The 22,965-nt window shown below is 43.5% G+C and overlaps 1 protein-coding gene across 3 annotated transcripts in view; it reads left to right on the plus strand.

The window, feature by feature from the left end:
• Window positions 1–22,965, plus strand: part of TNR (tenascin R) — a 418,990-nt gene that overhangs the window by 126,501 nt on the left and 269,524 nt on the right. The window contains exons 1-2 of one of the 3 annotated variants that reach the window (XM_025396580.1): window positions 19,551–19,695; window positions 21,610–21,681. The exons of the other annotated variants lie outside the window; for them this stretch is intronic. The gene's annotated coding sequence lies outside the window, so the exon portion shown is untranslated. Of the gene's footprint in view, window positions 1–19,550; window positions 19,696–21,609; window positions 21,682–22,965 lie in introns of those variants that run through there. 3 annotated transcript variants of the gene reach the window in all.

Here is a 22,965-nt window from a genome sequence, read left to right on the forward strand (position 1 = left end):
TCATATTTGTGTGAAGCCTCGGTGAAATAAAAAAAAAAGATGTTGTGTAGTTATTAACTATTACTATTTTTCCCAGGGTGAGGAATATCCTTTGATAGCGAAAGAATGTGAAACTGTTATTATTAATATTTCAAAGGTTTCAGCGAGTACTTCTCAGACTTTAATGCACAAACAAATCACCGAGGATCTTAGATTTCAATTCAGCAAGTCTGGAATGGGACCTTAGGTTCTGCTTTCTTAGAAGCTGCCAGGTAATGCTGATGTGGCTGGTCTCACACCACACTATGAATAGAAGGCTTTAGGCCATCCCGATGCAAGAATCCCACTGTGGAAGGTAATGGGACATAGGGCAGAGGGACCGCACGGTCACCAAATCGTGTCTACCCTGCTGACTGGAGCCAGTGCCAACCTTAGCTCCTGGACCGCCGGGTGCAGACAGCGGTAGTTGAAATGCAAGCTGTGTCTGGGAAGGCGGGCACATAGAGGCACCCAGACACTCACGTCTGATTAAGGATCAGGTCTTCAGTGCAAGGGACCAACACCTAAAAGGGTAAATCTCCATGGGGAGAGGATATAGGAAGATTCTGAGGAAGAGATGTTTTTGTGTAATGATCAGTAAAGGTGTTCCGGTATCAGAAAACTCAAAGCAAATATGGCAGCAAGCATGGTCGTGGACAGGGACTCTAGCCATGCCACTGAATCCTCACAACTGGCTTGTGGAAGGGGCTCAGTTACTCCTTAAGAGAAGGAAGAGGAGAAAAAAGGGCTGATGGAAGGAGGAAGCAGGGAGGGAGGAACGAATTTATTTTGGGAGTGGTGGAAAGAGTGGACATTGCCAACTCCATGTATTTGTTAATGGCTGGCACCAAAAAGAATACCAGAATTATAGATGATTGAAGCTGGAAGGCGTCTTTGGGGTTATCTTTTTCAACCTCTCATTTCACAGTCCAAGAAACTGAGATTTAGTGCCTCTCCTACAGCCACACAGGGAGTTGGTGGCAAAGCTGCATGCAGTCAGTCACCCGGGGTTGGTAGCAAAAGTCACACAGGGAGTAGCTGGGAACACTAGAGCACAGTTTTCCCAGTTCTCAACCTTATCTTCTTTCCTATGCTCCTCATACCAGATACATGAAACTTGCTCCCTGAAATATCTACATGCCAATGCCCAGATAGTGGGAGAACGGCAGCGGGGACTACCAAGGAGCACAGACCTCCTTGCCTCTTTGCTGAGCCCCATGTTCCCCTCAGCTCTGACCACCACCTGTCTGATTTCCAGAGAAGAGGTTTTGTTTCCTCTGCCCCCATCCTGCAGCAGGGGGAAACCAGGCTACACCAGACCCCCAAGCCTTCGAAGTTCTGCTTCAGAGAGTTGGTCACTTTCACATGCCTGGATCCCAAAGCACACCAAGCATCACCTGCCAGCTGCCAGGAGGTGTAGGTGCCTGCAGAGGGCTAAGAGATGGTGTCACTTTCTCGAGGAGATGTGTGACATCTCTTGAGGGCTGTAATGCGTACATGCCAAGGCAGGTGGGGGACCTCCCAGGCAGGGCCAGGCACTGAGGGCTATAGAGGGGAGGCTTTGGTCATGAACACAGGGCCATGAGCAGGGTGAAGGGCAAAGAGATCAGATAAAATGCATCCCCCAGAGAATACTTCTGAACAGAACCCTTGGAATCCAGAAATGCCCTTTAGGGTCACATGGGGAAACGTAGCTGACCTGGAAGCCTATTTGGCCCCTGGCACATCTCCTGGTAGATGCTTTGTCCCATGTAGAAAGAGCAGAGCCTATCCACATGCCATTCTCTCAGTTATTTTTTAAAATTACCTTAATCTAGCTATTTTAGGTATGTACTTCAGGGAAACACATTTAATATATGCCTATATTACAGTATTGCTTTTGAAACTCCTAGCATTGAGCATGGAATGTCATTAAATATCCTTTGAGCACAGACTTCAGTGAGATTCTTAACTACTATGCAAAGTAAAACCTAAATATATGTGGATGTGGGATGCTTTAGAAGCCTAACTGAAAGGTGCATGCTATGTTTGTGATGCAGACTGTAAATAAGGGTGTTTAGAGCTCCAGTTTTGTTTCTTGTCTCCATTCAGTACCACCAAATATGCCACGATTGGAAGGCTCCTCTTAATCTCCATGCTCCTCTCTATACTCTAATTCCTGAAACAGGAGGATGTTGAAGTCCTGGGAGGTCAGGAGACTGGCCAAAGTGAGTCACGAACAGGATTAGAGCTCACACTCATCTGAGTTTACACCGTAAGGAGACACATAGGCTCCGTGACCTTGGAGCCACAGGGTGGGGCCTTGGTGTGGACCTCAGACCCCCACTCCTCCAGGCGTGGGATCCCTGCCTGTGTAAGGGGCAGGACCTGGGGTCCTAAACATCACCAAAGCATCTCCAGGCCTGCAGACTAAGCCTGAACCCTCCTCTCTCAACACATGTTTAAAATCCAGTTTCTGAAAAAGGAGCAGTTACTGTTTAATCACCTGCCCAGACTGAAGTCCAGGCTTGGTGCTCAACATTCCTTTTTGGAAAAGCTCATAGAGCAAACTTTAAGGAGAAAAGAAGGTCCAAGAATCCTCCCTGCCCTTCAGCTGGGACACACATACAGGTTAAACATAGAATTTGGTTGTACTGTCTTCAGGCTCTGACCACACCAGCCACATCCAAAGATGAAAAGTTTATAATTCTTTTAGCAGCCCTCTTAGCCTTTATTGCCCACCCCCGATTTGTCTCCACTAATGTAACTGAGCCATTTCCCTTCCTTTCTTCCTTCCTCCCTCAGGAAGAAAGCTATTTCACCAGCCCTACTCAGGTGGGGGGATCCCCATGAGTCCAGATGGCTACATAGCAGCCCTCCAGGCTGTGGGCTAGAGAAAGGGAGTTCCACGGCTCTTTCTTCCTCAGTATTTTTGCTCATTGCTTCATTGTCCCCTTTATGACACCCACTGTTGGAAGAATCTGAGTGCTGAGAAGTCTCTGTGTGTGCTCATGCAGGTCAGGATGAGACCAGAGTTACCCCAAGGAACCCCTGGTTACAAAATACTCCTTCCAAGAAGCTGTAAATACAGCTTGTTTGGAGAGTGTTTGGAGAGGGACATGGCAGGGGAAGCCTGGGGGACACTAAAGTCACCGAGGGAACTGCCCAGCTTCCCGCCTGAAGTGCATATCCGTAGTGTATGCTGTAAAGAGTCAGGCTTCCTTTTAACAATTTGAGATGATGACGATAAGTTCCCAGAAAGGAGGGATGAAATAATCAAGGAAAACAGTCATAAAAAGATGCGTAGAAAGTGGAAAAAGTCAGATGTTCTGCCAAGAAGGTGGTAAGAGGTGAGACAGAGCAGGGACTCCTTAAGGGTCTGCTGGGCATACCTCCCAAGCCAGGTGGGCAGATTTCAGTTTGGTTCAATAACAGAGAGGACACAGGCGGGTGAGGAAAGGAAAGAAAACCCTCTCCCTCTTGATCTAGGGTGCCTGGCTCGCTGAAAGCCCACGTGTCAATATCAGCTCAGCCTTGATGCCCTCTCCACCTTGCTTCCCACCATACATGGGTATCATAATCTTTTCCCCACACCTCTCTCTCTCTTCCTACCATATTCAAATTTGACAACAATAGGATTTTGATGGCATGCACTCAGTTCTTTAATAAGAAAAATTAAATATGAACACATAGCAATATGTAATAGCTAAAGCTTATTGAACATCTACTATGCATATCATCTCTGATAATAACAGTAGCCATGCAAGGTAAATACTATTGCCCTTAATTTATAGATGAAGAAACAGAGGCTTAGAAAGGTTAAGTAACTTGCCTAGGACCACACAGCTAGTAAATGGCTGGGCTAGGATTTGACTGGGTTCATATTTCTCCAGAGCACATCCTTTCTCAGAATATCATAAAATCTCTCTGACTGAGGTGATAGGATTTAAATTGTGACACTCCTTGAGCACAGACAGCATCATGTTCATCTTATAAGAGGCATTTAATAAAGATTTGATGTAGACTGGTTATGCAGGAGGCCAAGTTCTGATGCAGGCTCCCTTGGCTTTGCTGACAATGTTTTCCTGAAGAAGGGAGAGGGCAGTAACTTGATAGGACAAGAGAATTCTGGCCTCCACTGGCCAAAGTGGAGGTCAGAAGACCATCTGTTCAGTAGGTGGTAATAATAACACACCCACAGCAACAAGGCAAGGAACAGGGCAGAGCAACAGGTCCTCAGGAATCAGAGGGCAGGAGGAGCAGCCAGGCTACAGGGGGCAGGCTCCAATCATGCCAGTGAGATTAGCTGCAGGCCAGAGGAACCAGGCAGGGAATACTGATACCCTGGCTCTGGGGTGGGATGGGGTGTGGATGGAGGGGGATACGGGTGCTAACTTGTAGGATTTGCCAATTCTCAAGGTGTAAATGCTCCCAACATGGCCAATTTAAAGCTACCAATGTGATGTTGACTGGTTCACAAAATACCCCAGATTTGGATAAGGGGCCTTTACCATTAGAATCAGGAATGCACTGTGGCAAGGACTTGGGTCCTGGCCAGCAAAATAAGATGTAGCTACAGAGACTCAGAGGCCTAGAGAGAATCACAGGAATTTAGAGAGATTACGTCCTTGCCCTGTAGCACCCTTCTAGAAAGATAACTCTGCTTACAGAATACCCAGAGGAGACCCTGCAAAGTCTCTCCTGGCAACCTTTCACTGCTTTCTAACTGTCTTAAACATACAGCATTAGGGATCTGGACCAAAAACCTGTAGTCACAAGGTAATGATTCATCCATTCATTTATCAAACATTTTTTAAGGTCTTTCAAGGTACCAGGTATTGTGTTGAAACCATACACCTTCATTCCCTCTTAACTGTAGATACCTTGAGGGAAAGGGGGGCTGTGTTCCTACCCCAGCACCTAGAGCAATGCCAGACACATGAAAAGCATTTGAATATTTGTTTGAGTAACTCATTGGAATCAAGCTCACTAATGGAAAAAGAAAATTAAAGAAAGTCAACATATCTTCAGAAAACTTGGAGGAGTTTATATTCCCACAGTATGATTTTCTTCTCTTTCCCAGCCTTCCTCTCATCTCATAAGTGGTTTGGGATTTTAAAGACATCACAGAAACGTTAAGGATACATTTGTCAAGGTTAGAAGGTCCTTATTTCATTTGTAAAACTGCTGCATTATTTTACATGTGAAGAAAAGTGGGGGGTTTGGGTAATGGAAATAAGAATCTATCAAGTTCTCAGGGGGATGAAAAATCCCAGTGTTTAGCACTGCCTGTGGGCCCAGCCTTTGAATAACAGAACAGAGGCCTGACCCATTGACTGATGCCTGTCCCTGCAGGGCATTTGTGAAAGAGAAGGTCTTTGCCCACAACCTGAATTTCCTCTGCAACAAGAGGAATTCCTATAAGATTCACCAGATATGCAAAGACAAGGGGCTGCCTTTGCAAGAGAGACTCAGATCTCCCCAGCGAAACCACATGGGTCATTGAGAGCTTTGAGGGCTACCTTTGCTGGAACACCTTTTAGCCCCAGCCAGTGTAGGAGAAACCTAGGGGTAGGATAGGGCCCACTCACATCTCTGTAACCTCCGAGATTAACAGAGGAGGTGCTCTGAGTGACTGGAAAGGCAAGGGTTAGGGAATCCAGGCCAGTGCTCCCCCAAAAACTCAATCTGTGGGCTGCTTCTCCAAAATCAAGATAAGGTTTATCAAACTTCTTCCTAGGAAGGACTCTGGCAGGTACCTAAAAGATTAAAATCCTTATTTTCCAGTCTGTGAACTCTAAGCCACGTATCATCTAACCAGCCTAGAAGGAGATTGAGTATTTGATTTTAAAAAAATGAAACATTTTCAATTGTTACTTGTCTGTTCTTTGTTTTTCCACCCATCGATTTACATTTGGTCTACCGCACTTTATTTTTCTTTTATGTCTCCATTACAGGATTAATTGTGTCGTGCTATATTACTTTATAGGTCTGTTTCCTCTGCTCTTGAAAGAGCAGAGTCTTGAAAGATCTGAGTCTCTTTCTTGCAAAGGCAGCCCCTTGTCTTTGCATATCTGGTGAATCTTATAGGAATTCCTCTTGTTGCAGAGGAAATTCAGGTTGTGGGCAAACAACTTCTCTTTCAGAGAGCTTCTTGGTGGTAGAGACTATGCATCTGTGAGTTTCCAGTGCCTAGTATAACCCTGGATATATAGTCAGTGTTCCATAGGCACTTGTTTAGTTAGTGAACACATTAATTAATTTCTCAGTGGGTCAAGATGAGGGGAAAGAAAGAGATGGAGATCAAGAAAGAGCAGAAATGTCCAGGCATCGTGGCTCATGCCTGTAATCCCAGCACTTTGGGAAGCCAAGGAGGGTGGATTGCTTGAGGCCAGGAGTTGCAGAACAGTCTGGGCAACATAGCAATACCCCATCTCTTTAAAAAATTTTAAAAACTTAGCCAGGCACGGTGGTGAGTGCCTGTAGTCCCAGCTATGTGGGAGGCTGAGGCAGGAGGGTTGCTTGAGTCTGGTAGTCTGAGACTGCAGTGAGCCATGATTATACCACTGCACTCCAGGCTGGGCAACAGAGCAAGACCCCATCTCTTTATAAAAACAGTAGAAATGAAGGAAATGGAGACCAGGATAAGTGGTAATAAAAAAAAATGTACATAGAGAAGGGACCTGAGTAGACATCATTTCCCTAATGTGACAAAATAAAGAGCCATTCCCAGATGAACACAAGCCTCCAGTGATGAAAAGCTTTGTGACTTTCTTCCCAGATGAAGGAATGCGTTATATTAGCTTGCAACTTTTTAAGGTTTCTGAAGAATATACATCAGTGAAGAACCAAGCAAAGGGCAAGGGGGAGGAAAGAATTTTTCACAGAAACATCAAGAGGTAACCTTTAAAGTAGAAGATAGGCAAGAGCATCAAGACAGGTTAGGTTTCCCTACCAACAGGGCACACCAAGCTGGCTCAGTGATCAAGCCATGTAATATTATTTACATTAGGAAAAAACTCTACTGTGGCATGAATGCATAGTGGGCATTACAGAATGTATTCTTTCTGTCCGCCTCTCTCTTACTGCAGTGGTGGCATCTCCTCCAGAGGTGTCAGAGAAGTTAGAGGGCATGGTCTATGATGTGCATCAAATCAAATAACATTTCTGGACTTAGTAAGGTGAGGTTTTGTTAGGAAGGATGATTGCAAGGGGTAAAAGGAGCTATTGCAATAGTGGGACTGCAGTGACCATAAGATCTGCAAGCATCTCAAGGGACAGGCAAAAATAGCTTTCCTTTATAAGGAGGAGTAAACAAGGCTAGAAAGAACCAGGTGTGGGGAGATGGGGTGAAAGTCTGCCGTGGTGGGCTAATAGATCAGAGTGTTTGACCTGAGGTCAGCTGCTTCTCAGGAGGGTCTGTTAAAGGGGAGTTGTATGCTCACCAAAGTTCAGATATCTGGGAGCAGAAGAGAAGCTTAACCAAAGTTTGATTAACAAGCATTTTTGTTTCAATTGACCAGGAATGAAGAGCTGTCTAGCTAATCCTTTATGAGGCAATGCATGGGAATTTGGAGAGTCTGAGTCTGGCCTTGCCATGGGTAAACAAAGGGGCATCTGTGAGACTTAGCTAAGTCACAGGGTAACGGTGGTTCTTCGTAGTAAGCCATTTCCCGGAACAAAAGGAGGGGGGTTATTTCTTAACCTTCTCTGTTTTCCAGGATCATGGGTCTTAGGTAAAACTCAACATTCCCACATGTGAGAAGGCTTTCTTGCATTTATTCATTTATTCCTTACAGTCTACAGAGACCAGAGAAGATTCATTCTGAGATATATTTTCCCTGAGGTGGTTGGTTATATTATCTGTCTTGAATCAGGTTTCTGCTTATGCTCAAAATTGTTTAGGTTCCGATCTTCATCATTTCTTTCTAATTAGCTGTATTTAATTAGATATTTTTTATGTGCCCAAATTCCAACATGTATATAATCCCAATATCACGTTCCCATTATTAGCAGACTATTCGTGTCTTGGGACAATCCCTCAAAATGTCTCAGTTGAGTGGCGTTTTATAAGATCATCTAAATCTTTTGCTTCATCTGTGTTCTTGTCCTCCTGATTATGATTTGGCTTCCTATGTAGTTTGACTACAAGAAGAGAATGCACTAATCAGGCAGCTTTTAGTGCTCTGGCTGTATGACAATTACTTATTATTGTAACTTGTCAGTTGGCCTTCTGACATCTACCTCTGTCTCACATGCATCTCAGCACAGGTGGGTCCCCAGGGTCTCATGGCCAATGACAGCTTGTCTCTACCCCTGCAAAGCCAAAACCAAGTCCAAGAGTGCAGGAGCATCTGCAAGATGCCCCCTAAGGATGACACCTTGGATATCACCTCAGATGACACCACTACTATGTCCAGCTACCATTTTATAAAACCCTCTAGTCTCTGCAACAAAGACTGCCAGAAAGATCGATCTCCCAAATCACTTTAACCTCAGCAGACACTGAAGAATGAGAGAAAACATGGACCCCATCCTCAATATTTTTTTCTTTTTTTTGTTTATTGCTGTTTATCTTCAGTCCTATTCCCATGCTCTTACCCTGATAGGCAAGCATTCTAATGTGCTTGATGTATGTATGCATACATTCTTGCAAATTATTGATTATTGATTTGTGTTTAATATTTATATAAGTCAAACTGGGTTACAGATGTCATTCAACTTCCTTCTTTCTCTACTTCACACTATGTTTGAAAGCTCCATCTGCGTCAGTATTCGTGCATTTAGTATTTAGCTTCTTTCTGCTGCAAAGTGCTCCATGATGTGCACATGCCATGCCTGGCTTATCCATTCCCCAAGGACAGACACTCAGAGAACCACTACCACACTTCTCAACAAACAGTGTTGTGAGGACTAGTCCCTTATGTGCCTCTTATGGGCCTGTGGAGGACAGTTTCTTGGGATATTTGCCCAGGAGCAGAATTTCTGGGTTCCTGCTTGCGTGCACTCAAGTTGACTGAAGGCTGCACTCCAGCCTGCAGGCCTGGGGGTTTCTGTAGTCCATATCCCTACCTGGCAGCATCCAGCTTTCTAATTTTTGACACTCCCACAGGTTAAAATTGATGTCTTACTGTTTTACTTTGCACATTTCTGATTACCAATAAATTTGAACATCTCTTCTTAAACTTACAAGGCTTTGGGGTTTGATTTTCTCTTAATCTATTCTTGTCCTTTGCCCATTTTTTTCTGTTAAGTATCACTGCTTTTTTGTTGTTGATTTACAGAAGCTCCTTGAACATCCTATATTTCAATCCCTTGTCAGTTTCAGACATTACAACTATTTTTTCCCAATATCATCTTTCACTTTTATCTACATGGTCCATAAATCCTTAATTTTCAATTAGTAAAATCCAACCTTTTGCCTTATATCTTAGGCTTTCAAAGTTTTGTTTAATAAACCCTTGCCTATCCCAAGGTCACAAAGTTATTTTCTTACATTTTCTTCTTTTAACCTTCTACTAACCATTGCAATTGCTTCTTTAATCTGTCCATAATTCTACTTTTGTGTATGATGTTCATTTAAAGGAATCCAGTTTGGTTTTTTTCCAGAAATATATCTTCAGCAAATGTAAAAGGCAGATAAGTTTGTGAAACCTTCTGGTTTTCTGAACATCTTGTAAGCTATATATCCTTTTCCCATTGAGTTGTAGTGCCACTTTACTGTATATTAAATTTCCATAGAAGGTGTATTACCAGAAAGTTTACTGATTGGATTCACTTGTTAGGGAGTAATAAGCCTTCAGAAGAATTCCTCAAAATAGGAAGAACAAAGGCTTCTAAAAGCATGTAGTACTTCCAGGGTGAGCTGTAATCTAGGGGAAAACTCGTACAGACACCAAAACTCCTTCCTCTTCCTAGTGAGGCACAGTGACTTTAAGTCGGAAAGCCTCTGCTGTCCCTTCTCTGACCACAGAACTGACCAAACTCAGAGGCAACCTGTACATCAGTTAAGCAGCGGCAGCATGATGGGAACTTTCAAAATTCCTTTAAGTATACTACCTCGTTAATGCTCAGGAAAGCCTCATGAAGTAGTTAGTACATCTCCATTTTACCGATGAGAAAGTTGAGATGCAAAGAGATTGAATAAGTATATACCAACCAGCCTGTCTGGCAGAGAACGGACAGAGCTAGGTTTGAACCTAGGTGAGCTTAACTCCATCACTGCTGGCCCTTCCCTCTGGCATACTGCTCTTCACATTCACTTTGATCCTTTCAGACATAATGTTTACTGAGTCCTGACCACTGTAAGGTATTGTGCTTGGTGCAGAAAGGATTCATTAGATGAGGAGTCTGTCCTTGAGGAACATATGTTCTTACCCGGAAGATAAGATGTAGCTACAAGCCAGTACAATATAGGTCAAGAAAGCAGAGCTGCCTTAGAGGAGGACTGAGTTCTGTGGTTACTCAGAATTTGTGGAAGTATTTCTAATTTTACCTTTCTCCAAGAGGTACCTGCTCCATTAGATCTCCATGGATGCTGTAGTCACAAATTTGGATGTTGACTATTGGGTTTCACAAATGCTTAGCAGAACTGTAGCACCAGGGATTCCATTTGGACTTCTAGGAATTAAAGGAGAGAACCTCCGTCTGGCATGAAATGTCCTTCTTACTTGAGCCATTTGCAAGCTTGTCATCTGACCAGTAGCCTCAAGACCACTCAGTCTCAACAATTGTCTACCATTGGCAAAGGAAACACATGGGTCACAAATTCATAAACACTGGAGATACAGAAAGAAGGAACAGAAAGAAATGGGATAGGTGGATGTTTTGTTAACAGAACAAACTCTACCAACTTTCTGGATTTAAAAGGTGTCACAGTTTGGGGTCCCCAGAGTCAGACCACAGGACAAAGACCCATGTGAAAGTGGCTCAGGAGAGCCAAGGGAGGAAGTGAAGCAAGACAAGGAAGGGAAGGAGCCAAGCAAAGGCAACATTTCAGGCAAAATCCTAGTCTCAGTTTGATCCTGCAAGGGAGCCCTGGAGTGCACTGGGCATCTCAGAGCTTCTTCAGACTTGACCCCATGTTGCTAGGCTTTCACACTCCCCCATCTATCAGGCATTGGTTCAAAGCCAGAAGGAGAAGGAATGGTGGAATGCAAACCCCAAGCTGCTCCAGTGGTCAAGGGCTATCCTCAGAGGAGAACAGGACACAAAGAGGCAAAGGCTCACAGAAGCTTGGGGAGTGGGGGGAGGGGAAGGCAGGCCTGGGCAGAGCATCAACAGAGCTGCTCTGGACAAGGGTCTGCAGCATATCCATAAGTCATGTTCAGGAATTCTGCCAGCCTGTAGCCATTCCTAGGGATCCTGGGAAACCCCTTCACTTTACAGATGAGAAAGTAGAGGCACAGAGAGGTTAAAGTACTTTCCAAAAATCATGTGAACTGATTTGTGACACATTTAGAGTGTCAGGCTCCTTAATTTAAGTCTAGCTCTCTTTCAACTACTTCTTGCCACCTCACTTCCCTGCAAGCTTAAAGGAATACTGTGCCAACTCAGTCAATCGTATTTTGCATTTTATTTACATTATTCTCTGTCTAGAGCCTGGCTTCTTTGAGGCCCAGCATCTGTCCTTGCAAGTCCCAGCCAGCCCACTGAGCCCTGCTTGGCGGCCCAGTAGAAAATAGAATTATTCCCTTGACAGAGGGCCCCACAGTCATCGGGAAGACTTATCTGGGTAGTTAAGGAAACCTTGGTGCCTGAAGAAGGCACTCACAAGATGACAGGTCTGAATAGTCTGATAAATTTTTATTGCCCCAAAATCTCCAGTCCTGTAAGTCATGAAATAAATCTCAGTCTACATCAAATAAATTATTGTCTGTTTAAGAATGAAAGAGTGGATGAAGCAAAGAGTGCGCAAATGGCTTCTGCCTTTTTTTTTTCCCCCTCAGCTCGGTATCAGGATTTTTCAATCCAGAGCTTTGCCTAACCCTTCCCAACACTAAATCTCTCTTGCCAGCTCTTCTGATAGATAGACAGACCAAACAGCAGAGAGTCACCAAGGGGTTAAGCCTGCTTTTGAAGAATTGTGAGGACAACCAGGCAGGGAGGAAAGAAACTCTGAAAGATGAGCAAGCTGTCATGCTTGCTGGCTGGGCAGATGAGATGACCAGCAATTCCTTAGAGCAGTAACGATTTATCAGCATAAGGAAAAAAAAATCAATTGGCCAAACAATCTTTAAAAAGAAAGGAGAAAAAATAATGCAAGTGACTAAGGGGATGGGAAAAGAAATTTTAAGAATGAAATAGGAATGTCTTTTCTGCTCTCCTGTGGCCCGACCTGTGCTTCCTTCATCCTAGAATTTAACAAACTGAGTTATAATTGTCAATTTGCTTTTCTATTTCTCTGGCCACAATGCTATGTTCATGAGGACAAGGTCCCTGTCTTTTTTGTTCACCCTTGATGTATGCCAGGCTTAGTACAATGTCTACTACATGATAGATGCTCATTATATATGTGTCAAATGACTAAGTAAGTGTATACATGCACTGGCAGTTTTAAAGTACCAATATTGACCCAGGCACAGTGCTAGACATTGACTTCCTTGAGTTGTACCAACCTCTCAACAGTGAGATAGGTATAACCATTTTGCAGATAAGAAAATGGAAATTTTCAGAAAGGTTAAATAAATTTCCTCAGGCCAGATAGTGAATAAATGGAAGAGCTGGAATTCAAACCAAGGTCTTTCTGACTCCAAAGTCTGTGGTTTTTATTGGATTGACAATTTATCTATTGATAATTCTTTATGATGTGCAGCCTGGTTGCCTGATGTGAGAATGAGTCATCATCCTTCTCTGTGCTGCCCACCATTTTGTCATTCCATCCTTTGCCTACACTTTCTCCCTTTGGTACCCTGGAGAAAGGAAAAAGATGAGCTTCAAGCCAATTCATTAATTATACTTTGTCAGGTGCTTCTTTGGGTGTTCCATTTGTGTATGCTTCCTCCTCTCCTCTAGTATATAAACTCCAAGAGCCACATTTTGTGTTTCTCTGGCCATTCTTCCCCTAGGCACTTACAGGTATGATTTCTATCACAGGCAGTCATGTCGCCCTGGTTGGCGCTGCAGCAGAAGGTGACAGAATGAGGGCGCTAGGGACCCAGGGGGCTGTCGCACATAAATGGGAGGTGCACAGGAGCTGCCTTTGAAAGCCCTACCAATAACAGAATCAATCCATCAGTTGTACACAAAACAGACTGGTTCTTGACGGGCAAATGGGATTTAAACAAAAGGAGAGGAGGAGAAAGGATGGCATAAAGATAGGTTCTCAAAAAACTGGAGCGCCATGGAGTCAGCCAGTCTGTCTCTGCTTCCCTTTCCTTCTCTCTGGGCAGCAAGATAGCATCGGACAAGGAAGTGAGTTTTTCTTTATGCTGCCCAGCCTTCCCACTGTGACCTTGGGTGACCTTCCTTGGCCTGAGTCTTCCCAATTGTAAAAGAAAGACTGAAGCCAGGCCTACATTTCCAACCCGGAGTTCCTGGAAACTTCATGCGTTTTGAGGTCTTTGATGTAACTTACTTAATGGGGCTGGTCAGTTGTCGGGGAGAGAAGAGAGCTACTGTGAGAGTCAAGAAGTGCTGAATGAAACCTATTATTAGAACCGCACCTGAACACTGGCCTGCTGAGGGGCCAACCATCTCTGCTGGGCTGAAGGGATGGAGTGTGATTAATGTAGCTGGCTAGCAATGTGGGCCCGCCTTGGCCCATCTCCTCCTCTGGATGCTGCTTGAAGAATTCATTAGAAGAGGGGAGCGGGGAAGGGGAAAAGCTGCCACTGTCCTCATTTCCCCACCCCCTCACTCCTTCAGTTTGGCTTTTTCAACTAAGAAAGTAAAAGTTGGCTGGGGGCGGTGGCTCAAGCCTGTAATCCCAGCACTTTGGGAGGCCGAGATGGGCGGATCCCGAGGTCAGGAGATCGAGACCATCCTGGCTAACATGGTGAAACCTCGTCTCTACTAAAAAATACAAAAAACTAGCCGGGCGCAGTTACTATTTCCTTTGGGAGAAGGAGTGCCTGGGCTTGAAGCAAACTCACTTTATTGATTTCTCAGGTTGGATAACTTGACACCAAACACTGAGGCAGGAGCCCAGTTATCTCAATGCTTTATGTATAGGAAGTAGGAAAGACCTATAGCAGCAAGGGTTAGAAGCTTTTCAACCTAATCACTTGAAAATAAAAGGGACTACCTTCTCTATGTTGACCAAGCTGGAATCGTTTCTCAGGCTGTCTCCTGAAGGAGGCTGCGGTCTAGCCACATGGACAGGGGATAGATAACTTCTGGGTAACATGGTGAGTGCAGCACACAAGAGGCAGTGAGAGGCCAGAGGAAGGGCTGACCTGCCTCTTCCAGGCCTCCCGGAAGGGGTAAAGGAGCACTGGGTTGGTCAGAGGGCTCCCCACACCTCCCCACTCACAGATGCTAAGCCTAGAGTGATCCACACAGACTGCCAAGCAGCCAGTACCTCTGCTTTAACCCCAAGGATGTGGGGTAAGTGAGCAATGGCTATTACTTAACCACTGGCATCACTCTTCATCACCCCTGTGATTTTCAGTGTGAATTCATCAAAGAATCATTTTTAGCATCCTATGAAAACCTAACACTTCTTGCTCCTGCTAGTGTCCATTCAATAATTGCTATAGTGACTGCTGAGGAGTGGGAGGAATGATCAGTCCCCTCCCAATTTGAAAACATTTCTCTATTAGTGATTCAGGCCATCTTTTCAAGTTTTTCTTTTCAAGTTACTATTTCCTTTGGGAGAAGGAGTGCCTGGGCTTGAAGCAAACTCACTTTATTGATTTCTCAGGTTGGATAACTTGACACCAAACACTGAGGCAGGAGCCCAGTTATCTCAATGTTTTATGTGTAGGAAGCAAGAAAGACTAGAAGAAAAGGTCTCTGTTGCTGGAGCAAGAAGATTTATACTTTAGTGCAAGGTCTACAGCACATAGCTGGTGGATCTTGGGTAAATTACTTTTGTTACCTACCACACTAAAACAGACAACACACGTTTACTGACATCAACTTCTATTACTGGGTTATTTCTTGTCCCCTCAGAACTAGCACACATAATTTTCACCATTTCCTTATTTTATTATGTATGTATTTATTTTTCCCCCTTTATTCTAGGAGAGATTTGGGAAAACTTACAAAGGAGAAGAAGACAAAGAAAAAATAAGTTGAGTAAAAATATATGACAGGGAAAATTAGTACCCTCAAATACGTGCCATAAGTTTCTCCCTGCTTATTGGAAATGAGCTGTTTGTTGGTCTCAGCGCTTTCTAGGAAGCTAATGAAGCAAATGAAGTCACATAACCTGAAAGAAGAAAGCATCCCAATTGTTCTAGGGATAAAATGAGCACTTCTTCCTGCTTCTAATAACTGATAGAGATTTCTTTCTTGGATACTAATAAAAGGACATTGGGAGATGTGGGAATCTGCATCCTCAACAACTTCACAAGAGTGAAAATGCCAATCATTTCTTAAGGCCATTATTTGTATTATTCCTCAATGCAAGAGAAGGACACAGTGCCAGTAAATTCAAGACACCGTGATTTTACTGAGGGATCAGAACAATGTGCTACAAGTATGCATCTATTTGTTTTAGTCTTGACCTGTTGATAAACTTGATGTTAGTTAGACCAGTTGTTCTCAGAGTGTAGTAGCCCTGAACTTGCAACATCACTATCACCTGGGAACTTATTAGATATATACATTTTTTAGCTCAACTCAGGCCTATAGAATCAGAAACTCTGGGGATGGAGCCAGGGAACCTGTATTTTAACAAGCTCCAATGCAATTTGAGGACCTGTGTGATATAGAGAGGAATGAGTAGTTTGCATGTCCTTTTTGAATGCTTTTTTTTTTTTTTTTTGCCTTTGATCCTTTGATTAGAGTCAGACAGCAGGTAGTTAGAAGATATATTGTCTTGGCAGGAGCCTGGAGAACAAATATTTATATTATCAATTTAAAGCAGATTCATATACTTTCAAAACCCACTCAGAGGAATGTCTGGTTGAAATCCTTCCTCTTCTGCATGCTAAGTCTCCCCAGATGGTTTTTGATCTCTCTGCTCTATACAGTGGGGTGTCAGAGCAGGCCAACAGTGGGGCCACGTGTGTCCTCTGAAGATACCTTCCTTACTGGGTGCATTTCTTCATGGCTTTTCTTTAAATTGTTCATGTGTGTTTTGCAAGTGTGTTTATTCTTCCTCCCAAGATAGAGTCCTTCCAAGTTCTAAAATTGTATGATTATTCTATTAGGTAAGAATAGAGATATAAAAGCCCTAAACCTGAAATAAACTTTAGAGATAGTGTAATACAACCTTCTCATTTTACAGATCGTAAGAGAGTGGAGAGGGGAGCGATTTCTCTCTAGGTATTGCTTAGCTCAGGCCCTGGCACATACAGGTTCTCAATGACTCTTAGTGGAATCTGTTTCTTGACTGTATATAGCATTTTCATAATTCTCACATGGCTTTTAGCATTTTATCTCCATAAATAGTCGTGAGTATAATTATCCCTATTTTCAAATCAAGAAACTCGAACTTGAGTGGCTAAGTGTTTTATCAAAATTGTACAGATTTTAATATTACAAATCCAGAACTGGAACCCAGGCCTCTTAAGTTGAGGCCCATTCACCTTTCTCTTCTGCCATGATGACTACAAGTCTGTGTGTCACACACTAGGTCCCCCGAAGACATGCAAATATATATCAAATTGAATGACTAAGTTTTGTGTAATAGTGGCCATGGCCAACCTCAAAGGCAAGGGTTTCGGCTTTTTCAGTGCCTGAGAGCCGCATCTCTGAGTAAGAACTGGCCAAGTGACCTTACCCAAACTCTACCCTCTGCAGAGAAATTGTAGGATGTGGCGGTTTTCACCAGACTTCTCTGAGAGGTATAGCTACTGGACTATCAAAGTCAGCTAAACACAAACTGAAGATAAAGGCATTTCTGTACCTTCATGTTTCTACACATGTAGACATATTTTGGCACACATATAAATCCGTATAAATATGTTGAAACCACAATATCATTTCTGTTATAAGCAAAGCGATTTGATCTCCTCAGCAAAATTTATCTAAACAAATGCTGTGTAAGGGAGAGGAATGAGAATGACAAATTGTTACTGAAGACCACAGACAAACTCAGGAGTTCCTCTGTAGCGTAAGTCTTAAATTCAGGATCTGCATCTGACTAAATGTCATGTTTTGTTTTCTGTTTTTTGCTTTTTGGGTTTCTCATTGTTTTCATTTTGCTATGACCTTCCCAAAGATCATAAGGCTACTGAAAGCCCATAAGGTAAGTTGTTGAAATTTTTTTAAATGCACTCCTTCCTCCAGGCAGACATAGCACTATGCCAGGGAGCATAACTTCAGGAGTAAAGCAGGGACTGGGTTTCTGCTCCTACTCACTCCTCAGCTGGGTGCCTTTGTGCAGGATATACAACCAACTCAACTGTACATGGAGGCCTTATCTTTATGAGCAAACCCTGTGGGTATTATAGCTGTGGAGCCATTCAATTCAATACAGTCAGTGTCTGGTGGTGCATCTCATGTATAGACATAAACAGAAGCCTTGCTTTCCACTAAGCCAAATCACCTTTGAATCAAATAGATATTGGTAGCCAAGAGTAACATGCAAAAGTATGTTTGCAAAACTGTTCCACATACTGTAATGGAAGACCACTTCTTCCAACCCTCTTATTTTATAGGATATCTCACTACATAAATCCAGATGGATACTAATAATACTAACAATAATACTAGTAATAGCTAAATAGCAAAAATATTTAATTCTTACTATATGCCAGGCATCATTCTAAATACACACCTCATAACACCTCTTTAAGGTATTATTACTATAATTTCCATTGTACAAATGCAGAACTTCTCTGAAACACAAGGGAGTTAAGTAACCTGCTCAAGGTCACAGCTAATACAAGTGGTAAAGCTGGGATCCCAATCCCCGAGTCCAGTTCCAGAGTCTGTGCTAATCAACCAGTGTGACATTTTCCTAAAATTCTGGAAACATGCAGAATGCCAAGATAGGTAGGCGTGCAGTCAAACGGAAGTCCTGCAAGGGACTTTACTCCATCATATGGCTCGCCCTTTTCCTCCGTCCTGTAGAACCAGCCCCAGTCCCCGAGCCTGGCCTCAGCATCCCCACGCTGAGGGGTTGCCGCCATCCCGAGTTGCAGCAAGAGTTGAATCCAAGTCCCACCTCCTTGCTATCTGGGAAGTGTATTTTCTGGTTTCAAGTGGGACACAAAACAGTTGTGAGACTGCATATTGGTGGCAGGGAACCCGCCAATGGGTCTCAGGGAGAGCCTGGACTGATTGCAGACCCCGCCCCACCTGGCCACTCATTCCTCCTCTCCGCACCGCGAGGAGCCGCTGGCCTCTGGGGTTGGCCAGCTCCGCCTAAGCCTGCTGGGGCGACGCTGCTCCGGGCTGCCCCCGGGTGGGCCGGCCCCATTACCGCTGATGCGGGACACTCGCCCGGCGGAGACCCCATTAACCGCGCCGCCCAGCCGCTGGGCGGCATCTGCGAATTACTCCGTCACTCGGCGGCGATCGCAAGACCCCAAGTCTTCTCATTTCCTGGTAATGCTCTAATGGTCTGCTCCCGTCGCCATGACAACACCAACACAGCTACAGCTGGCCCCTCTGACTGCCTGAGGTGTGAGCATGCCTGAGGTGTGAGCAGAAGGCGCGTGTGTGCCTCGCAGGGCCCCTATGCGGTCTGCCGCGTTAGCGTTGCTGCGATGTCTCCGCCGCTGCTCTTCGCCGTGGGCAGACCCGGGCGCCTGAAAGGGAGGAGCAGTGACCCGAGGTGGCCAAGGCCAAGCTGACACTTCCCATCTGTCAGCTGGGGACAGCTTACCCTCCCTCCTGCTCTCTCTCCTCCCTCCTCTCTTCTCCCTCAGCTCTGCAAATTGGTGACCCCCCAACCTGGGGCCCACAGAGGCTGGAATGGAGTCTGGAGACCGCTGCTCCACCCTGCCTCTCCGTCACTGAACGTGTGACCTTGGGGAAGCCCTTTAGCTCCTGGAGAGCCAGAACCACCTAAGAGTGCATTCAATTTAAGGATGCATCTCCTCTCTGCTCAACAGAGGGAGGAGTTCCTGCACGCATTGGATGTCTGCCCTCTTGGAGCTTACAAATTCATTAAAGCATTCCAGAAAATGTGAAGACTTGGGGGTCTTGAGATTCCAGAGTGGCAGAATGATCTACATGCCACTGAGCAGCTGGGTGCCTCACCTAACGGAGTCTTACCTAGACCTTGGCTCTTTGAGTGCCTTCTCACAACACTTGACCAAAGTCTCTGGATCAGTGTCAGATGTGACCTATATTCTGTCCTTCTAGAAACTAACTGCAAAGTGCATACTTCTCCTAAATGTACCTGTATTCACTTGGTTATCCAGTTTTAGACACTCATAACTTTTTGGAATTTGGATTCTCACAGTCACCATGCCATTTCACGCATGCCTCCTGTTTACACAGCGCCTGTACATTCCATGAGCATGTATTCCGTGCCAACGTCCAAGGCTTTAGAAACAAAAACGTGCTTGCTGAAAACCATAACTGTATTAATATTCCTTTTGTTTGCGTCCCATGGAAAATGCACCTCTAGTCTTGGTGAGTTGATTTGTTTTTATGTTTTCAGTGATACAACTAATGAAGTGATCTTGATCAAGTCATTTAACCTATATGGACTTTAGTTTTGGTAAATGCTTTAAAAATAATCATTAAACTGAACTGAAATAGAGAATTGGACTAAATGAGGTCTACAGTTGAATCACAGGTGGGAAAACACCTTGTATTTGCATGGTGATCTTTACTTCCTGAGGGATGTTCATACATTAGTTTCTGGAGACTGTTACTGTTGTTCTTAAGTACGCTTTCTGTTTGCCTAAGGCAAGGACGGTCCCTTGCCTTACTGCCTTATATTGTTCTCGGCATTCTCAGGAACGTGCCCTGTGTGTAGTGGCCTGAAAGAATTATTTGTTGATGATAAAGGAGAGGTCCAGGAAAGATAATCTAAGATTATCTGATTTCTTGCAAACTTCTTGAGAAGCTGGATTTAAAGACCCTAGCTGGCGCTGAGGTCTGTTGAATTTTCACTAACTCTTCTCTGTTCTCTAGTCATGACAGAGAACAATGGAAAGGAGCCTAGAGGAATAATGTTACTGCAGAAAAGTCAGTAGTTTCCATTTTTATTAAAATTCATTCTTCCCTAACTGCCATCTGTTTTCCTTCTGAGCCTGGCCAAATGCTTGGAGGTGAATGGATCAATGCTAATTTACATGACTGGTCCAGTTAACTATGGCCCCCATGCCCCGACATTTCCAATACACCCCTCAGCAAGGTTTTTACCTGAATATTCCAAACCAATAGGTTTTTTCCTCTATCTAAAACCATCACCAGGTATAGACAAGCCCCAGTGTCTGAGAAGTAAAAGCAAGCCTCTGAAAATTCAGCTCTTGGGTACAATTTGAACTTTTAGCACAACCTAGTGCAGCTGGAAATCTTGAGACTAAGCTAGCATTCATGCATTCAGCAATAGTCCCTGAATGCTCCCTCTATCCACAGTATCCAAAAGCAGTTTCCAGATGGGAGGACCCAGGCATTGTTTCCTATTACATGAGCCTCTGGAAGCTGTGCCAGGACACGTGGGGGAACAAAGTCACTTCTCACATTCCCTAGGAGACGCTATTCCTCACATGAGGTTCTGTTAAGCATCCTGCAGACCAGTAATCTATTTCCAGCCCTGTGGGGACTTGGTCTGGGATTAAGGGCAGCTCATCTCACCACTGTGCTGGCCCCTGAGAGAGTCTTGTACCTCAGGGACAATCTCTCTTGTCATTACCTGCCTCACAGGGATGTCAAGAGGATTTAATGAGATAATGTTTGTAAAGCATTTTGAGCTCCTCAGAAGAATGAATAGTGCTATATAAATGCAAAACATCATTATTATAATGATTACAGAAGCATTAACTGTAGTTAAAAGCAAGTGGGGAGGAGCCCTGATCCCATTATGATCTTCTATTTCTGAGAGCTGATAACCCTGAAATATGCACCCCCCTTTCCAACTGAAATTCTCCACCTTTATAATCGGCTCAGAGGTGAAATATTTTGGGAAAATTTTGGAAATTTTTCTTTAGTATCTTTTGAGAAGGAAGAACATTAAATAAGCACACTTTGTCTGCTTACAAAAGAGCTGTTTTGACCAAAATCATTCAAAAAGGCTGAGCTTTATGACTTCAAATTTAGCTGGTCTTTAGTCCCCACTGAGATAAATGGAGCAGTGTTAAATCTGAGAGGAGAAAATTGGTTTGGCAAGGTTCTAATGTTTGAAGCCGCCATTCAAGGGTTGCTGAATGGAGGCTGATTTTTCCATATAATAAAATTGTTTCTTTCTAGAGAAATTATTCCAAATATTTTTTCCCACACTGGAAAATGAGGTTTGTTATGTTGACAATAATCCATCCTTCCAATTTAGAAAGATCATTGATTTTCAGGAGAACTCTCTAAGTTCTTTTTCTTTTATAGAATCAGTCTTTGAGTAGCAGAAGAGCCCACAGTACAGCATGTGTCTCAAACTGAAATGATTCTGGGAGCCAGGTAGGCCACATACAAGAGGGAAGTAGGCCAGGCATCATGACAGCTGAGCATGGTCGCCATGTTGGGAACTGGTAGAAAGTGGTGAACGATGGATGGGGGGAACTGGAGGACCTTTTAGAAGGACCCTCCACTCCTTAGCTCCTGCTCCCTCTTACCATACAGAAACACGGGTTTCTTCATCTTTTGAGGGAAGTCAAAAATCAATAATTCTATATATCATCTCCCAATGTTAAACGTTATTCACAAATTCTTTTTCTTTTTCTTTTAAAAAAACATTATGTAGCCAAACCAAAAATCTAAGCCATGGGATGTTGTTTTCAACCTTGGCTCTAAACTAATGTGAATTTTCCAATGAAACTAGGATGGACTTTAAAAAGTGGATTTTCTAAGACCAATAGAGTCTTAGAATAACAGAAGAACCATAGGATTCTGATAGCTCCTCCTTTTCCATTATCATATTCCCCTGCCTCCACCACAAGTTGTTTAATTTCTCTGTGCCTCAGTCTCCTCATTTGTACCATTAGCATAATAAGAGCACCTACCTCATAAGGATGTTATGAGTAATAAATGAGAGAATAAGTGCAAAATGCTAGCAGACTAGCAATCATGAGCATTCAGTAAAGCCTATTTCTTATTATTGCTGGTTCTCATTTTTTAACTAGCTAACAATGAACTAGGAATCAAGTCTAATGCCCTTTCTCTTTCATGACACTGTCTCCATTGCCTCATTCTCTTTGATCCAATTCAGTCTGGTAATTTTGTGGGTCTACTATAGACTTAAAACAGAAAAGATGGGACAGACCATTGAAAGCCAGTACTTCTGAGGGTTGCAGGATGGGAAATAGTTGCAAAGCCAACTGAGTCAGTGCAAAAGGGTACCGATTTTACCCTCACAGCTTTGAAGAATCCAAGAGGTTCAACTTCATCCATCTGTTTCCAAAAGGCAATCTTTGATGACAAACTCTAGCAAAGAGGGAGGCACAGGAGTAAGCTCTGAAATAGGGTTTAATCTGGGTTTCAGTTTTGGTATATACTTGGGAATGTGAAAGGCTCCTTTAGTAGTTGCTTTTATATCTTATTTGGAAAAGGAAGGAGTTGGTCTGGACAACCTCTTAGCCCCTTTCAGCTTTAATTTTCTGAGTCTGTGTCTTTGTATCTTCTTCCACGTAATGCATTCCCTACCAATAGCTGGCAATCACCAAATGTCAGTTATCAATGATTCAATTATTCCTATCCTAAAATAATAATTAATTTTTTTTTTTTTTTTTTTTTTTTTTTTTTTTT

Source organism: Theropithecus gelada, chromosome 1 (assembly GCF_003255815.1).
Source record: "Theropithecus gelada isolate Dixy chromosome 1, Tgel_1.0, whole genome shotgun sequence".
Lineage (NCBI taxonomy): Eukaryota > Metazoa > Chordata > Mammalia > Primates > Cercopithecidae > Theropithecus > Theropithecus gelada.